The sequence below is a fragment of the Drosophila eugracilis genome, unplaced genomic scaffold (assembly GCF_018153835.1).
Source record: "Drosophila eugracilis isolate 14026-0451.02 unplaced genomic scaffold, ASM1815383v1 contig_2154, whole genome shotgun sequence".
Taxonomy (NCBI): Eukaryota; Metazoa; Arthropoda; class Insecta; order Diptera; family Drosophilidae; genus Drosophila; species Drosophila eugracilis.
This window is the reverse complement of record NW_024573038.1, coordinates 755,756-769,214: the sequence shown is the minus strand read 5'-3', so window position 1 is coordinate 769,214 and position 13,459 is coordinate 755,756. Positions and strand designations below refer to the sequence as shown.

General features: G+C 48.4%; 1 protein-coding gene across 2 annotated transcripts in view; it reads right to left on the bottom strand.

The window, feature by feature from the left end:
* The window catches only part of LOC108108706 (teneurin-m), a 117,159-nt gene that overhangs the window by 79,024 nt on the left and 24,676 nt on the right, over positions 1-13,459 (bottom strand). The gene's annotated exons all lie outside the window — the stretch shown is intronic.

Below are 13,459 nucleotides of genomic sequence, written 5' to 3'. Positions count from 1 at the left end.
CCAAATGTGGGAAAAGAATTTCCACTCGACTGGGGCACTGAGGGGCAGTGAGGGGCGGTGGGGCACGGTTGCTGTGGCTGCCTTTTTGCCATTTATATGATGCATATGTATTCCACTCATTCTTTCTCTTCTTTCTTTTTTGCTTTTGGCTGCTTTTGGCTCCGCACAAAACTAAAACTAATTTGCAAAAATCTACCACGCATGTGTTTGCTTTTGTGTGTGTGAGCGAGCGTTTGCTCATTTTTAGCGCTGGAACCTTTTTGTGCCATTTTATTTACAGGCATGTAAACACACGAGAGGTGCACACCCACCCATCCGCCCATCCACTCGCACACTCACCCAAATACTCTGAGGCACTTCAGCGGGTGTTTCATGCGTTGGTTTTGGTTTGCGAGCTTGACAGCATTTCAATAGAATTAACACAAACACACTCACACTCACACACACAGATACACCCCATACACACACTCTGGCATTTAGATGAAAGGACAGCGAGCGAGCGAAGGAAAATTAAATAAAATTATACGAGAAAAAACACACGAGGCAGAAAACCCAGCTGGAGAAGAGAAAAGCTTGCTAACGAAAGGTTCCACATGAAAAATGCGCATAAATAGTGCAGGATCCAGGAGTGCAGGGGAGGATTGCGGATTGAGGAGAGCCCCAAGTGGATCCGGGTCCCTTTCTACGTTTGCACTACACATTTTGCGGGGGATGTGTGCTTGTTTTCCTGTTTGGTTAGGTTGCCACTTGACAAATTCTTACAGTTTTGTAAGCAACATTATTCCGTCCGCTTCCCCGGCTTTCCGACTACCAGCGAGAGCCTCTTCGCTTCCAGTTAGTGAACCTAATTAGGCTCCCCGAAATTAGAGTGCAACTTCCACTTCCACTCGGGATCTATCAAGAACCTTTTCATTACACCCAATACTCAAATACAATGTGCATCCAATAAATCGGTATCCGAACACCTCATAACTAAGCGTTATGCTCAGTCATTGGTTTCAATATACCTACCAAATACCTGACTAATCTGACCAATACGGAGTTAGATTACATTTATTAACTGATTAGCAGAAGTTTACATTGCTAGTTCTCGTCCTAATCATAAATCAATAATCATCTTCAAAAATATATGGCAAGGCCTAAGAAAAGTTTCAGAAATAAAATTATTTTGTAATGGTAAATCTGGAAACTGTTAGCTCGGCTAATGGGTTCGAGACTTCGCAGTTGCAAAGGCGAAACCCTCCATAAAAAGACGCCAATACAGGCAACAATCGGGCAGCGACTGTCTATCGACTGGTAACCGGAGGACGGGATGGCCAATGACTGACTGACAATCACTTAAGTGGAAACCGATAAAAATCTTTAAGAAGTGAGCACAACACAGAACAAGAAGACAAGAGGAACAGGCAGAAGACCGAAGGCAGCAGCAACGACCGGACAAAGCCGGCCCAAGAGAGCCAAAGTCATGACCAGGCCCAGTCGAAGTCCCAGTCCCATACAAGACCCCATCCCCCATCCCCTTTCCCATGACCAGTCGAAGGAGGAACAACAGCAATGGCAACACATTCGACATTTATGGATATTGAAGCTTATAGACAGGCAGTCGCACCACGGGGATGGAGGGCGTGGAGGGGTCGTTCTGGTAGACAGAAAACCGGATTTTTTATTCTTGGCCAGTTTTCCTTGTTTTTTCGGTTGAGAGAGATAGAAGGAGAGGGGACTACAAGAAAACACATTTTTCTTATGGAAAATTGCGGCCAGGAAAGGAGATGGGGAGAGGAGATGCGCTTTGGTCAAGAGGTCAGATGGGCAAAGCAATTTAAAATTTATTTATGACGGAATTCATTTGTTTAATTAAATATATATTTCATGGTGCGGCGAACCGAGCGGCAAATGCATCTACGATACCCGTTTGTGCCACTTTTTGTTGCCAGTTGCCAGTTGCCAGTTGCCAGTTTCCAGTTGCCAAGGGTAATATTTCTCAAATGGCCCCAGCACTATAAAGAACTACCATATATATTTGTTATATTTGCTATATCTGCGCATATGTATGCGCTGTCCAAGTGGCAAGCGATTCTGCAGCAACAAAGTGCCAACAATTGTTGCGGCAAAGTATGCAACGGAAAAACGGAAAAGAAAAGTGCGCCCTACAAGAAAAATGGCACGACTCAAAAGTGCGGGGGAGATGGAGGGAAAGCTGCAGTCGTACATATACCCATAAGCATACTTTCCACACCACTGTACATCCCTCTCTCCTCTTATCAGTCACAAAGGTACTTGAGGAATTTCTTTGCCTGGTTAACGCCACCCACTCTCCTCCGCCTTTGCTGCACATGTGAAAAATGGTGTTGCACGTTTTGGGCTATATATGTCAGAGGGGCTTGTACTAACGCTGGCCACTATATTTCTTCTATGCTTGGCTTTTAGTGGCGGAATAATAAATAACTGTCCCCGAACTATTTGCAGCTCCTGTTCTGGCTTATCGTACAACGATTCAGATCTTTATATATGTCTATTAAGTGAACCAAATAAGGGCTAAGCAAGCAGAGGGGGGAAGGGATCAAACTCCTCCTCTGCGATCGCTAAAACAGCGAACAAATTGCGCTAAAGTATCTGCAAAACGCATTGCCAGGGCCCTCGAGAGTCTCCGGAGAATTGATGTCATTACCAATGTAGAATTCCTGCTAGAACATGTGTCCAGCTCAGCGAACGTGCACCGCACACTCAATTGGCAGGGGGCTGGGGCCGAGAAGGGGCAAATAAATTATTGACATAATGCCGAAGGACAAGCTGGCTGGGTTATGAGAGCCATTGGTAATTGATTTTCAAAACAGCACAATCTGGAGGCACTGCGGTCCGCCTGGCCGCAAGGTAAACCTCGGTCTCCTGTGTCAAGTAGAGCAAATAAAGTATAATTGTAATTGTAAAAGACAAAAGATCAAAGGGATGTGGCCTAGGACTAGGAGTAGTCCTGCTCCTCGCCTCCACTTGTCTTTATTCCCAGACTGGCAAAGTTGCCCATCAAGTCGAGAGCTGCGACGGAATAATGGCCATGATAATCATAACGTGGCCGACGATGATGACGTTGGACTTGCTGGTCCACGAGGCGCAGCTACAATTGTACCTGTGTATCTTTGTATCTTTGTTTGCCTGTATCTCTGTATCTATCGCATCTGTCGAGCATCTCTCAAGTGTGCGCAAAACACTCGTTAAATGTGCCAAAGTAAGAAATGTTTCTGCTCGTATTGATTTCAGGCAAGGATGGGGTTGGACCAACTCTAGTCTCGGATGGAGTCGAGCCTCAGCTTCTTTTGTGTTTTATGTCGCTCGCCTGTCCCGCCGTACACCTTGCGACTGTCAACGCCGCCGGGAGAAGGACTAGGAATAGGACTAGGCTTGCACTTGGACTTGGTCTTGGACTAGGAGGCAGGCAACCAGCCAGCCAACCAACCAGATGCCGTTGTCAAGTATTTATGCTAAGAGCTGTCAAACAAGTTGTAGTTACATTGATTACATACCCCGACTCCGGCTCAGCCGCTTCTTAATGCGATTGCATTACTTAGTGGGGACAGCTGGGGATTCATTTGAGAATCGATGAAACTCCCTGCCCCCGGGAGTTGGCCTCCAATTACTCACGCAGCTTAAAAATCATATTTCCTCGACGATGGACTGTGCAACAGATCGGCAAGGAGAAGTTGTTAGGGGGTGGGGCATCCCATCCATAAGTTTAACCCTTAACCAGTTATCCAATCTACTCCCGGCCATTACGCACACCCACTGGGGCGGGCAATTGCCCAATTTGGCGAGCCAATTATTTTGGCCAACAAACAGCTTTTGTGGCAATTTGCAGACAGCGCAACTTGCATCAAATTGCAAATCCACACAAACACATTAAAACACAATTAGAGTGGAGTGGAGTTGGAGCTGGAGCTGAAGTTGGAGCTGGAACTGGAGTTGCAGTCAACTTCATTACACGAGCAGCGCCCACGCCTCGAAAACACGGCTAGATAATGCCTTGAGATAGTGCGGCGGATACAATGATAATAAAAGTAGTTCGCACAACCCATGCGAGGAGGACTGCTGCTCCTCCGGCCAGGCACGCAACTCCACCTAGCTCCCTAATGAGGAAAGTCGGGGGCGGTGGCGTTGGCCCAGGAGCTTGGTACAGACTGTCGCCAGGGCCGACATCGAACACCCGCCATTATATGGGTTTTCCTTTTCAAAGCTTAGGTTTTTCCTCCTCATGGGTCTCTACCGGGTTTCTTTCACTTCCCTGTCGGCAGAGGCGAGACAACACAATGCCAGTGTGTGGCTGTTGTTTTGGCATCGGCAATTTGGCTATCGACACACACGGCGGACCACGAGGAATCCTTTGCCCAAAGGCACGCACATCGCAGTCCCCCGTTTTCAATCCCAATCCCAGTCCCGTTGTTCTGGGTTCCTAGCAACACCCACTCGCTCGTTTATCTAGAAAGCCATAATGGGGAGACACGCATATGAGCAGAGGAGTGGGAGAGTGGGAGAATCGCAGAGTGGGAGCCGGATTCCTTTGGCTCATCCATCGGTCGATAAAGTGAGCGGAAAGGCATAGTAAGGGGTCTTGGGGGGACTCATTGGTGGATAGAGATAAAGCCTTCGAGAGCTTCTTCCCGGAGAGCACTGCTCCCTTCCAAGGTACACAAAGTACACACTCGGCTACAGCACAGCGCGATCGCTCACTCAAGACCAATTAGACCTAATGTGCGCTTCCAGAGGCCGCGCCGTGTAAGTGACTTGTCATTAAAATTGAAACCTCGGGTCATTTTATGGCCAATGTACACGGCCGTGTTTAGGCCCATAAAAACCATGTCGGACTTAAAGCCGAGACGGAGCCAATGCGTAGATAAGCGCACACCGCACTCTCATCATCGGAATCTTTCCGGGCACGTACCAAGCCAAGCAGCAAGCCAAAACACAAAAGCCAAAGTTGAACGACTTTGAACGACGACGCAGTCGCAGGAAAACTTTAATTCGGTTATTCGGAGGCATTTGTCTCACATGAAAATTAAAATAAACACAGTGAGGTCGGGGGAAACCGGAAAACTGTTGGACGCGGCAGCCGGAGCGAATGGAATGATTTGTGCGCTGGAAACTATTAACGTCTCCTCTAAGGCGTCTCGTGGGTGGACGAGCCGGGCGCGAAGAAAGAAAGGAGCGAGTTATGACCGAGAATTATGAGACGACAGGCTAATGGGAAAATTGCCCGGCAGAGAAAAGCGCTTCGATGAGACAGGCAGACAGTCCAAGAAAAAAAGAGAGAGAGGTTAGTGAGAAATATTTGCAAAATTGTGTAAACCGTTGGGATTTTCGAAGCTGTGGTCGTTGTTTATAATAAATTAAGTGAAATCTATTACAATTTCTGGCTAATATGTGAAGAGCGTGGGCCGCCGTCGCGGCTAACGGTTTCCTCCGCCAGCAACCACAATAATGATGGCCACAATCGATTACAATCTGTTTGCTTGTTAAATTACAAGACCCAAGGAACTAACCCGTTTCTCCAGAGACAAACAGGAGGGGGACATGAGGGGGCACTGACAATTTTACCATTTTTGCCATTCTGCTATTCTGCTATTCGGCCGCCTCCGAAAGCGGCAAGCGGATGAAGGCCTCCATCTATGGACCAGGCCAATAAGCCAGTCAGCCTCTAAGCCATTCGACGTTTCACTGGCCCCAGCTCGGGCCCCAGCTCCGTTCGAAGTAGTGCTTTATTTTGGCCATTTTCTTTTTGGGGAAAATTGCGTTCTCTCCCGTTCTCCCGTTCCCGTCCGTCCCTCAGCTTCCTTGAGCTGCCTTGATTACGCTGGGCAGCAAACAAAAAGGGTCCACCCCCCGTGCCCTTGCCAGTGTGTGTGAGCTGGCAATGGCAAATGACTCTGGGAGCTGGTGGATGTGGAGTCCAACGCTCGAGTTGCATCGGGCAATGCGATCTGCTAAAGGCCTTATGATTGCCTCGCCTTCATCTCTCACGCCATCGCTTTGACCCTCTCGATGGGTATGGGTCTGTGGAAGCTCATTAAGCGGCGGTCGGATCTTTTTGTTTTTGTGTGGCGATAAAGCCCACGTAAGCGGTTGGATCCCCTGCCTTCTCCTCTTTCTCCTCCTGTTAATGAAGTGTTATTTCATTTCATTTTTGTTGATACTTTTCCTCGCCTCTCATATAAATTGCTCAATTGCAGACACCGCACCTCGAAAATGAAAATTGCAGAGAGCAGAGTGCAGAAAGGGGAAGATGCGGCATACCGCATGTTGCAGCATGTCGCTGCCGTTGGGTGCAGCAGCGCACGCAAGCGCGAATGATCCTACGACTCCGGCCGAAAGTCAAACTCAGACACCTACGCAAGCCGAAAGTAAATTACAACAATCTCGGGGACCCCAAGCGCTCGCCAATCTCACTCTCTATGGATGTCGCAATTAAAGCAAACAAGCTGTGGTGTGCCACAAGTAAGGAGGGAAGGGGCTTGCAGGCTAGTCCCCCCAGTGCAACTAGGCAAAGGCTAAACAAGCAATTTTCGCTCATCAGCGACAACGCCCACGCCAAAACGCGATGCTGACTGCAGAAAAAGTGGTCAACATGACAACGTTGACATGCGACATTAGCAAAGGCACAACACAGGGATTCCTTTGCCTCCTGCTTCTCTCCTTCTATCCCACCGAACCCAAGCCAACAACCCAGCCTTCTTCTCTCCTCCCCCTACTCCTTGCGTGCTCCTGGCCTGAGAAATGCCCGCAGCACACGCAAAAAATCGCAGCGCATTCAAATCTCAGCATGTGCGTGAGCACACGACCAAAGGGACGTGGCGGGGCTGGCTGGCCGGCGAAACATGTTATCAAATGCCTCGACGCACCACAAATTGCCGGCCGGACCACGACCAAGACCAAGAGACCTTCTCCAAGGCAGTTGCGAAAGTTGCGACTGGCAATTTGAATAAATAATTAATTTCCAGCAATTAAGCGGGAAGGAAGCGGCACAGCGAGAAGACGGGGCCACTGTGTCAAGAGCTGGAACAGCTGGAAAGGGAAGTCTGGCCACGATTTTCCATAAATCTGGCAATCACTCTGCGGTTTTCATCTTCTAGCATTCTAGCATCTAGCTTTATCTCGGCAGTTTCCTATCGTCTTTAAATTCGCATTAAACTAGCAAATTATCGCCGCGTCGCAACTTTGAAGCCCATCCGATCCAATCCGATCCCTATATCCAGTCTTCTCTGCAGAATCATCCATGCAAAGCACACAATTTTTTGCATTGCCTTGATTTGGACCGAGATTTGAAGGAGGAAGGCCCAGACAGGGCTGAGAGATGGAGGGACTTGTCAAGGCGCTGTTCATGTCGGGATTCGCGAACTTCATCACTGCGGGCATAACCTGACGTCGAGTGGCTGTTCCCCCAGCTCCTCCTCCTGGCTAATTTTAAATTCAATGCACGCAACAGTCGCCGTCGTTTAGTTTAGATCTTCTTCTTGCCTTACCAGAGCTCTTTCTTCACCGGACCAAGTCCCAACCCGGAGCTTCCTCTCTCCTTTGTCTGGTGGGCTCTTTTTGTTGGCCCAAAAACTATTTGTGCTGCACATCTCTCTGGCCATCTCAGCCATAGTTTTTTCCCTTTTCGCACTAATTATGCAGCTGCATAATCCGAAGGCCCAATCCCAGTTGCGAACTCTGCAGCGTGGGTGGACCGACTCGGCCAGGGTTGTCGTTACCGCCTCCATGGCTGAGGGCCATAATTCATGCGGCGTCTGTTTTGAAATTGAAAGAAAATAATTACGAGGCAGCGGAAATTGAATTTCTTATTACAGCCAGTCGACTAAGAAGGAGCAGGGCTGGGGCTAAAGACGCTCCGTGGCACTGGAATTGCCTTGCAAATTAATTAAAGCCACGGAGTACGGTTCGGTTCTGTCTGCCAGTTCTCTGGGGCTCCGTCACATAGGTCATAGGTCAAGGCCTCCTCCGATCGGATCCGATTCGTTGTTCGCACTTAATATGCATTGTATTTTGATTTATCGAGCTGAGCAGGAGGCGTGCCACTTTTCGGGGCTGCCCATGCATATTTCATTAGGCAGCCAATGAACATTTGAATTTCTCCCGGGGCCCAGCGTCTTGAGCGCTCGGCCAAGGGGTTTATCGATTCGATTTAGTCCAAAGTCTTGGGTCCCTCCTAATGGTTTTTTAAGTAATTTTGTTTCAGCTCCCTGGCTGCCCGTCTGTCTTTCTGCCTTGTGGGCCGAGCACTTCCCCAACAAATTTCCTGTTCCATCTTCTAAACAATCCCCAGCACAAACTTTGTTTACAAGTGCATTCCAAACGGATTCTACAGCTCTCTCTTTGTGCTCCCCCTATTTCTGTACAATTTTCTCTTTTCGCCTGCCCTCTCCTCAGCGGAATTTCTTTGTCTCGATGGGCTGCTGTTAATCATGGAGCCCCGAAACCGAAGGCACCTCAATCCATTTACGTCATGTTAGTGCCGCCACCTAATGGCCACTTCTTGCCGGCCCTGGCTGTTCATGAGGTCTTGCACTTAACGACACTAAACTCATTAGTATTTTCCATTTTTCAATTTTGCCACCGCAGCCTGGCGAAAAATAGCACCGACCCCGAAATAGCGAGTCCTTAACACCTAGCAGGGATCTCCTGCTCCTCCGTAGTGCCCTCGAAGAGCCACTGCCTCCTGGCAGCCGCAGCCACAGCCACTGCCACAGCCACAAATTACAAATTGAAAGTAGTTTGTATCTGCTGTCTCTTCTGCTGCCGCAGCTCCCGACGGCAGTAAAAAATTTAAGTGCATAAGCAAAGTAGCTCCTCCTGGACCTCAGCACCTCCTCCTCCTTCTCCGCCGCCTGCGGAGCGGGCATGTTATGCACTTTTTCCTGCGGCTACCGAAAAATGTATACCAGGCGAAACAACACGGAGAGCGAAAAACAACTTCTAAGTGGACGGCCGAAAGGAACGAAAGCCAACTGGGCACTTGAAATGCGGATGAACCGAGGAATGGCCAGATGCAGGGGAAAAGGGCAACCCGTCATTGTCTTTGGCCTGGTCTTGGCTATTGTTTCATTCATGAAGTTGCTGGGCTTTTGTTTTGCTTTGGGTCTTACTTTGAGTTTGGGTTTGGGTTTGGGACTGGGCATGGACTGGCCTCAAAGATTTTTCGTGTCTCTGCTGGGCTGTACGAGTATGTATCTACATGGCCCAGAGCGAGGAGCCGAGCAAGTGGATGGGGGCGGGGGCTGGTAACCCATAATTTGTGTTACTTTTGTGAAATGAGGAAGCAGCCGAGTAAAACATATGCGATGTCTGATTATCTTCCCTCCAGGGGGGAGATAGAACGAAGTATCGGGAACTCTGCCTCGGATACCGGCACCCCTTCTATAAGGCCAGCCAGTCACAATATTAATCCCACTACTTTGCTTAGCTAATCGCCGATAGTTTGTCTTGCACAGCGACTTCCGTCCTCGAACATTATTTTTGGGTCATTTGTTTCGTCCCAACCCCGAGTCCCCCGTATACATCCATTTGTATCCCGTGCTAATCCTTTCTGGTGGAAATAGAGCTGTGGCCCGACCAGCGTGCTCATCTATCAGGGCAACCTCAGCGGCGGGATTAGTTTGGTTCCCAAAAATACTGACTGACAACGGCATCAGAGGCTGCATTTGTAAATGATTATTAATTGCAATTCTCGTGAGCTGCCATCTTTTGTTAATATCGAAGTGCAGCCAAGGTTGGGGACCCCACATACACTACACATCTATATCTGTGTGGGCAACCCACCCTCATCCAAACTACGTGATATAAATGACTAATTCATTGAGGCTATTGTGATAGTCGCTCTCCCCCATTGTCTATTTTTAGTGGCCGCCACTTTTGTCTCGTTTTGTCAATTCATTCGCTCATTCCCTCAATCAATTGTCTGGCGATAACTATCTATATCTGTGCTGTACACGCCCTTGGAGGATACCAGTCTGGAGGGGATTAGCCCCGGGTTGCGCTTCCACAGATCTCTATTTTCGAGTGTAAATATTTGGACAATTTATTGCCATTCTGGCTGTGGGAATTGGATGTCTAATATCTAATTCAGATGCCTGAAGGGGAGCGTTAATATTTTGTTTTGCTTAAAATACTTTCGAAGATTTCCGGATAACTCAGAGAGGTTCCTCGCTACTCACTGGTGGATAGGGCCACTCGGATTGGGTTTCTTTTTACATACCTGAAAGCAGAAGAAGAAGAAATCCGCGATTAGCATAAAGTCGGAATATAATTTATTCAAAAAAGATCCATTAATGTTTCATCGCTGGATGCCTGGGCCCGGCGAAGGCGAAATTACCTCAACAACTGTCATTTTGACAGCTCGCTCAGCTGTCAGCCCAATGAAGTGGAATGGGAGGAAGAATGGGAGGAGGGTAGAAGGGAGAGAAACAGCTAAACAAAGGGAACAAGAGGAAGCTGGGCAATAAAGCCAATAACAAAATGCAGCAATAACAACAATGGACGCTCATGGCGAAAGAAGCAGAAGAAGAAGTAACGACGTTTTTGTTAAATTAAAAGTTTATGAGGCATTAAATGGTCAACAACAAAGCAGAGTTGCCAAAAAGAAAAGCATAAAGTCATACGGAAAACTGCGTGAGCGGGGAGCATGGAAAGTCATTAAGCCGGCGATGACGACAACAATATTAAATTGTCATGCCGAGCTTCAGCTGCCTCAGCTGCCTCAGCTGCCACTGTTGCCTCCGCTGCTTCTAGCTCTCAGCTCTCAGCTCTCCGCTGGCCACAGGTCATTAGACCCACGGGCATCTAAATTGCATTATCAACGCCAATAACGGGACTCGCACTACTGGCACTATCATAAAAACGACATTATTTGTCAACGCCAAAAGCATCAACAGCAAAAAAAAGAAAAAGAGGGTTGTTGTTCGCAACATCCTCCTCGGGGTGTGAACGTTGCAACCATATGGCATCCGATCGCCCTGCGCTCGCAGCAAATCTTTTCGGTGCCAAAAAGTGCAATTAATTACTTTTTATTGAGTGTTCGCCTTGATGAAGTCGCCGCAGCCCAGGATCTACGTGCCTCGTGTTCGATGCCGCTCCGTAATCACCGAAATTTGTTAGGTATTACCGCCAATGGCAACTGCATTTGTTTAATTATGAAGACATGTGGCGTCGACAGTTGTGGCTAATGGCATTAGAGCCCGGCCGGAGATCATGGCGAGCGGCAGCGTACGGAAGCCCAACATAATCCCCGGCATTTGCGGCCGAGCATTTAGAATTGGATTTCTTTTTCAATTTCCAGCATTTGCAACCCCTTCCGACCGCACTTCTCTCCCCAGGGGGTTGCGATGCGGTTTTCCGCTGCATCCCAAAAGGGCCAACTATTCAAAAGCATTCAGCAGGTGAGTTGGTGGGTGAGCAGGCGGGGATTTAGCATGGCTGTGGCTTCCAGTTCCTAGAGCTCACTACTCGTATTCTACTCGTGTGTTCTTGTAACCTCAATTTGAAGTTAAATAAATCCCTGACATTCCATAAATTAGTCCTCATACGATGATATATGTACGCAGGCAGACACGACACGAACTCCCTTTACTCGGAGACCCCAGAACCAAGTTCCATGCTCCTAGTCCCGGCACTGGTGTCTTCTGTTTCGGCACATGACCCATTTACGGGGAGACGACGCCAGCTGGGCCCTACGCCAGTACCTATGAAAATTGGTTTATATGGCGTGTGAAGTTGGCCCTGAAGCCGAATTCAAATCGCAGCGCAATTAAAGACAGACGTAGAGCTCCCCCGCACCTTCCGAGTTCCAAGAATTCCCCATACAAGCCGTGGCCAATGCATTCGGAACCCTTCTCAGCTCCATTCTTCCCCCGGAGACTCTCGGAATCATGAGCAGAGACCCAGTAGAATCGAGTTCGGGAATGAATATGAGTTTGACTGATTAACCAATGCGAATCGATTGTCTGCACTCAATCTACGATTGCGACAAGCCAGCCCGGGATTATCCTGGTCCGTCCCACGTGCTCTCATGCCACGCAAATTCCTGAAGCCAAGCCGAACCAGAAAAAGGGAAAACAAGAAGAATATTCACATATTTCCTTCGCTCCATCGTCTGCTTTTTTTCGTGGCTGTCAGAACTGACAAACGCAAATGATTTATGTGTGTTTGCATGCGTGTAAATGTCATTAAGAGGGTGAGTCCGCTCCGCAGTCGAGGGTGGGGCATGAGGAGCAGTGGTAAGTAGTGGTAGCAAGCAGCTTTGCGCATCGATTTGCTGTCTTTGACTTTCAAACTGTAAAACTGTTGACATTTAACGACTACTATTCGTTCTCGGCCATTTTCCCTCCCAGCTCTCCTCCCATCGACCAGATTTGACATTAAATAATGAGTTATGCCACTGACGCTTGAGAATTTGCAACATGTTACGGATCCGCACCCGCCTCTCTCGCCTCTCTCCCCGGATGGGTGGGGCACATGTTGTCTTAGTTTTGGAAGGGAATTAGTCATCGCAGTGGCTATTTCTCTCGATTAACATATCGTTAACGCTCACTGGGAATGGGACTCCACTGTACTCCGCCGTTGTGCCAATTCATCATCGGTCCTGACTTTGCATGTTCTGGGCTCCTTTCTGCTTGGCTGCGTTTTTCCGGCTGTCCGAAAAGTTCGCAGATTGCTGATCTATCTTGTAGTTTTTCCCGCTTTTCTTAATTCAAGGCATGTGTTTTCGCCGCTGTCTGCTCATCAGCAACTGTCACTCAGTTGTCCGTCCGCCAGTTGGTTAAACATTTTGCACAATTCTTCAAATTAACATTTCCTCGGCTCGCAAGTGTGGCGCCTGCGCGGTGGCAACTGAATGCCTAATTAAGTTGCCTCTAGTCTTTGCCGTCCGACGGAGGTGTGTTGCAGTTGCTGCTGTGTGGTTGCTGCAGCGCAGTCGCACTTACCCGGGCCAACTTAATGTTTACCTTCTATTATGCACCTTTTGCACGCCACATCAGTCGGATCTGCCCCTCCTCCTGGCTCCTCCCCTCTTCAGCTACTGGTTTTTTCGGTCTGCACATGACAGTTTGACATATTTTTATAGCCACTTTGTAGCCGTTTTCTGGGTGCAGGCTTGAAAGTTTACTTGATTTGGCCAAAAGCGAAAAGCCAAGATAAAATCGGAAAAACTACTGCTTGTTAGGGGCGATTGCTGAAAGAGCTTGTGATTGCGCAAAATGATTGCCTGGAGCTGATCCAAGGAAGAGTTGGACCAGGCGAGGACAGATCCTAATTGCTAATTGGCCATGACTGCAACATCTGTTCGATGGCTCCATTCATCTGCCATATCATTTGCTCATTTGCATGGACTTAACACCCAATTCCCACTTCCAGGTTTCTCCGCTTCACCCCAGCTCCTTCTGGCAGGACGACTGACGACTGTTTTACCAGCCATTATGGG